Below are 5,861 nucleotides of genomic sequence, written 5' to 3'. Positions count from 1 at the left end.
CTCATAAGCTTCTTCTTACTTCATCAGCTCCACTAAAATAAATTCATTCCTGCGTCCTGAGGGGTGGACCACACACTCCAGCAATTGAGGGGCAGCTTATTCCCAACTGTTCTCCACAGACCTGTGCATCGCTGAATTTATGTTGATTCCTGGAAATTCTGGGCCATAATTGGAATGGAGCAAGGAGCAAAACCTGATTTGTAGTTTGGAAAATGACTCTTAATGTAGTGTACTAAATAATTTATGGGAAGTTTTGCTTATCTCCCTTCTGCACCAAATATCAGTAAAGAAACCAATAATTAAAATAGTCATTACAGTTGAAAGTGTTCTAACTAGAGTTACAACAAGAAAAAGAGTACTTAAGGGCAGAAACATTTTTATGCCAGACACGTGGCTCAAAATGATTCTCCCTCCACACCCCCATGTTACTACATTGGAATCTGTCAAATTTTGTCCTACATTGTTATTCTCTTGCAGAGTGACCTTGGGCAAGTTCCTTAGCCTCTTTATTTCTCATTTTTGTCATCTTCACAATGGAGAAGAATAATAGTACCGATTTCCTGGTGGTGTTATAAGAATTAATTGAAGTAATGTTTGTAAACTTTTAGCACAGTACCAAGTGTTGCCAAAATGTTTAATGGATCAATAAATAAGATTGCCTTTGCTCACAATGAAGTCACGCAAAATAATGATAAACGTTCTGATGATATAGGATGGCAAAAACACACACAAAAAATATGCAGGTACCAGCTAGGAGGAAGAGAACCTCAGGTATGGCAGTACTTTGACGGAAAAGAAGATATGTAGACATTTTTCATCAGAAATAAAAAAGGACACAATGGAACCTTCCCATATTTCTGTTGGAAATGTAAAATGGTACACCTATTATGGAAAACAGTTTGGTGGTTCCTAAAAAGTTAAACATAGGCCGGGTGCAGTAGCTCATGCCTGTAATCCCAGCACTTTGAGAGGCCAAGGCGGGTGGATCATTTGAGGTCAGGAGTTTGAGACCAGCCTAACCAATGTGGTGAAACCCCATCTCTACTAAAAATACAAAAATTAGGTGGGCATGGTGGCAGGCACCTGTAATCCCAGCTACTTGGGAGGCTGAGGCAGAAGAATTGCTTGAATGCAGGAGGCGGAGGTTGCGGTGAGCTGAGATGGCGCCATTGCACTCCAGCCTGGGCAACAAGAGTGAAACTCTGTCTCAAAACAAACAAACAAACAAACAATTGGCTGGGTGTGGTGGTAGGTGCCTGTAATCCCAGTTACTTGGGAGGCTGAGGCAGGAGAATTGCTTGAATCCGGGAGGTCGAGGTTGCAGTGAGCCGAGATTGCACCATTGCACTGTAGCCTAGGCGACAAGGGCAAAACTCCATCTCAAAAAAAAAAAAAAAAAAGAAAAAGTTATAAAATTACCATATATCCCCAAAACTGTAAGCCTAGGTATATTCTCCAAAGAATTGAAAACAGGTACTCAAAATACTTATGCATGCCTGTTAATAACAGCACTATTATAATAGCCAAAAAGTGGAAACAACCCAAATACTCATCAGTGGATGAAACAAATTGTGGTATAGCTACACAGTGGAATTATCATTCAGCCATAAAAAGAAATAAAATCTTGGTAAATGGTACAAAACATCATGCTAAGTGAAAGAAGCCAGTCACAAAAGGTCACAGATTAAATGATTCCATTATTAGGAAATATCTAGAATGGGCAAATCCATAGAGAAGGCAGATTGGTGGTTGCTAGGGGCTTGGGAGAGGAGGCAATGGGGAATAACTGCTTAATAGGTACAGTTTTCTTTTGGGGTGGTGAAAATGTTTTGGAACTAGAGAGAGGTGGTGGTTTCACAACATTGTGAATGTACTAAATGCCACTGAATTGTTCATTATAAAATCGTAAATTTTTTTTTTTTTTTGAGACGGAGTCTCGCTGCGTCGCCCAGGCTGGAGTGCAGTGGTGCAATCTCGGCTCACTGCAAGCTCCGCCTCCCAGGTTCACGCCATTCTCCTGCCTCAGCCTCCCTAGTAGCTGGGACTACAGGCACCCGCCACCACGCCTGGCTAATTTTTTGTATTTTTAGTAGAGACGGGGTTTCACAGTGTTAGCCAGGATGGTCTCGATCTCCTGACCTCGTGATCCAACCGCTTTGGCATCCTAAAGTGCTGGGATTACAGGCGTTAGCCACCGTGCCAGGCCATAAAATCATAAATTTTATGCTTTGTGAATTTTACTTCGTTAAAGTAAAAATACATACACATATATAAATAGGACAGTGTTACAGTTGAGAAGGCAGAAGCGTCCCATGCTTCCTTTTCCACTCAACTGAGACTCTTTGGTTTCCTCATCTGTAGGAAAATGAAGTTGAACCAGGTGACCACTAATATCCCTTCCAGTTCAAATTCAAAGGTAAGAAAACTCAACATTTTTCTTTCTCCCCTACTCCTCCACACGCTTGAAAATGACTGCATCTGTACTGCAGATGCACACTGGAAGACAATGTTGCTGTAATTAAATTACAGGGAAATTAATTTGTTTTAGTTATTATGGAAAGGTATTTTAATATTCATCATTATGACACAAATTAGTGGACAAATAACTAAAGCAAATGCACTTTAACAATTAGCTTGGGTTTTCCCTCTCTGATGCTCAGACCCAGAGCCTGTGCCTGGCTCCAGCCTGTCTGTGTTCCTCCGTGCAATCACACACTCTGATTTTTGCCAGTCACAGTATCTCTGATTCCTCTGCCAAATGCAGTCCTGGCAGCCCTAAGCTGATCTGGAGGTCCTTGATTGATTAATGAGTGCCCTTGCCAAGCAGGGATGGTGCAAAGGGATTGAATTCCTTTCTAAACTGCCCGTGCTTTACAACCAACATAATCTAGAACAGTTGTCACTAGAACTCACTTAGACTATTGCTCTAGTTATAACTAGTTACAATTTTACTCTGAAATTATTGAAATATTATTTGAACAGTAAACTAAATTTACCCAGTCCTGGGATTTGAAGTCTTGGGTCAACATGTTCATTCTGGAAGGTAGGTGTATAATTTTCTGTATTTTACTGACCACCACCCCTCTACCAGCGATTGCAGGTTTCCATTCCTTTGTAAATTCCCTCCTTATCATTCCTAGGAATATAAGGTGTATCTACAAAAAGCCTTCAGCTAGAAACATTTCAGCTAGTTACTAAGGATTATCTGTCACCTTCCCGGTTTTTGATTCTGTCACTCCTCAGGGATATCTACTTCTGAGATTTACACAGTCCTCGAAGCTGCAAAATGCACAACCCAATGCCAACCAGGGTCTACATTCAGGCTGTCTTAGACCAGGTTTCTCCTGGTCACCCCATTATCCATAGCGCCCCTGGAGGAGATCACTGCAGGAGGCAAAGCAGTTCCTTCTGTGCAGGGTTCAAGCAGAAGTGGAGAGGAGGGCTTTCCTCCTTTTTGGTACTGTACTCCATTTCACTCCTTGCTGCAATTTTTTTTTTTTTTTTTTTTTTTAAGGCTAAATTTCACTTTTGTCACCCAGGCAAGAGTGCAGTGGCATAATCTTGGCTCACTGCAACCTCCACCTGCCGGGTTCAAATGATTCTCCTGCCTCAGCCTCCTGAGTAGCTGGGATTGCAGATGCCTGCCACCATGTGTGGCTAATTTTTGTATTTTTAGTAGAGGCGGGGTTTCACCACGTTGGCCAGGCTGGTCTCAAACTCCTGACCTCAGGTGATCTGCCCACCTTGGCCTCCCAAAGTGCTGGGATTACAGGCGTGAGCCACTGCGCCTGGCCCCTTGCTGCAGTTTAACAGTCCTCCAGTTTTCACTTTATGTCTCTGGCTCCCACCACTCAAATGTCCACTGCTCAGATAGACAAAGCTGAGAGACAAATGCCCTGTAGAACTCCTAACTGCTCCCTCCACTGGCCTCTAAGGTTTTGTGCTGGGTCAGGCTAATTTGCCTGACTCTTTTCCAGTGACTTCTCTTTGGGGAGGCTCCCCAGCTCCTTTTGCAAATAGATCCTTCCAGATAAGCCCAGACATACTGAATCCCAAGTGGAGGCTGCTATGGCTTAGGGTCAGACATTGAGTTCCCAGTAACTATTTATTAGCCATCCACTATGTGCTAAACACTGGGGTTCCAAGGATGATGGTCTCCTCTCATCTTGGAGCTGCCTTGGGAATTTAGACAAGAGCTCTTTGAGCAGTGATGGCCTTTACCCCAAGAAGGGGTACTTCCTGCTCAAAGGTAATACCAAAGGTGCCAACTACTCACTGATTTGGCAGAGAACCTCTCTCAATATAACTAGAAGTTTCATCAAAGTTTCTTAAGCACTCCACCATTGACTGCTCCCCTTCAACATCCCCCAGGTTCTTACTCAACCACGTGCCTCTGTCTGCTTCTTTCCAACTTGTAGCTGCACCTTTCCTCTTCTATTCTTTGTTCTTGTCCTGGATGTCATTCCCTTTCTTCCCTCAGAGGCAGAGAGGAGAGGGCTGCTGGAGGAAGAAGAAAAGTGAAAAAGCTGTAGAAATTTGTGTCCACAATAAACAATACCCGAAAAACCTGTACATTCTTTTCTTCAACTTAAATGAAGAACCCGAGTGTGCACTAATATGAAGTAAAAAAGGTGCAAATAGGCCGGGCACCGTGGCTTACCCCTGTAATCCCAGGACTTTGGGAGGCCGAGGCGGGTGGATCACCTGAGGTCGGGAGTTTGAGACCAGTCTGACCAATATGGAGAAACCTCATCTCTACTAAAAATACAAAATTAGCCAGGCATGGTGGCGGGCACCTGTAATCCCAGCTACTTGGGAGGCTGAGGCAGGAGAATTGCTTGAACCTGGGGTGTGGAGGTTGTGGTGAGCAGAGATCACACCACTGTACTCCAGCCCAGGCAACAAGAGCAAAACTCCATCTCAGAATAAATAAATAAATAAAATAAAGTTCCTTTCTATTTTTTTTTAAAACAGTGCAAATAGCTTTGCATGCAATTTATGAATTTTCTTTTTCCTGATTCTGATCACTGGTGTTCAGTAGGAAAGGGAATCAAAACTCCATAAAGCAAATCGGCTTATCTGTAGATAACCAAAGACTTCTCAGTGGTGTCTGTCCCTCTTGTGAAAGTACAGCTGCTTGTGTGAAAAGTGAGAGACCTAGAATACAGTGTATCTTCTGGGGGACATACCTCTGACTGTTACAGAAGCATGTGATTAATTTTGAAGGTAGAATTTCGGAACATCATATTTTAATAGGAAGCTTGAAAGATAAGTAGAGGAAAACATCAAGCAAAGCAAAATACACCATTTGCAGAGTTCAATCAGATATGACTCAGCATTTCTTCATTGTGCTCATCCCCAGCTCCTCAAGCACATACTGCCTTGCACACAGTAGGGGCTGAGGGAAATATTTGTTAATGCATTAATTTTAGTTTAAACTAGATACCTCCTAATCTCTTAGTGGCTTGAACTGGGTCAAACAGCAGAGGAATGGGGTAAATAAGGAAAGACACCAGGTTAAGGTAGAACAAGACCACTGCTTAATAAATATATTCGTTTTGGGGGTTATTATTTTGCTCAAAAGTCTATGAGGTGACCAGCCCAGAATGTGGCAGTTAATTCTATTTACATTTTCAGTGTAGGATCCAGGTTTTCAAGTTTGTTATGTGATTTTATGCAAAACAATATGCAAATCCAGCGCATTCTAAAAATTCAGTCTGCTCTCCAGCCGCTCCCCTGGTCATAAACAACTAAGGTTGGCGCCGGGCTCTCTGGGATCCTTCGCGGAGGGGCAGAGCAGGCGGGGGTGACGGGCAGCGGGGCGGGGGAAAGGGCGGTCCCGGAGGCGGCCCCGGGGCGGA

This window comes from Pongo pygmaeus, chromosome 15, assembly GCF_028885625.2.
Source record: "Pongo pygmaeus isolate AG05252 chromosome 15, NHGRI_mPonPyg2-v2.0_pri, whole genome shotgun sequence".
Taxonomy (NCBI): Eukaryota; Metazoa; Chordata; class Mammalia; order Primates; family Hominidae; genus Pongo; species Pongo pygmaeus.
Note: the sequence above shows the minus strand (reverse complement) of the source record.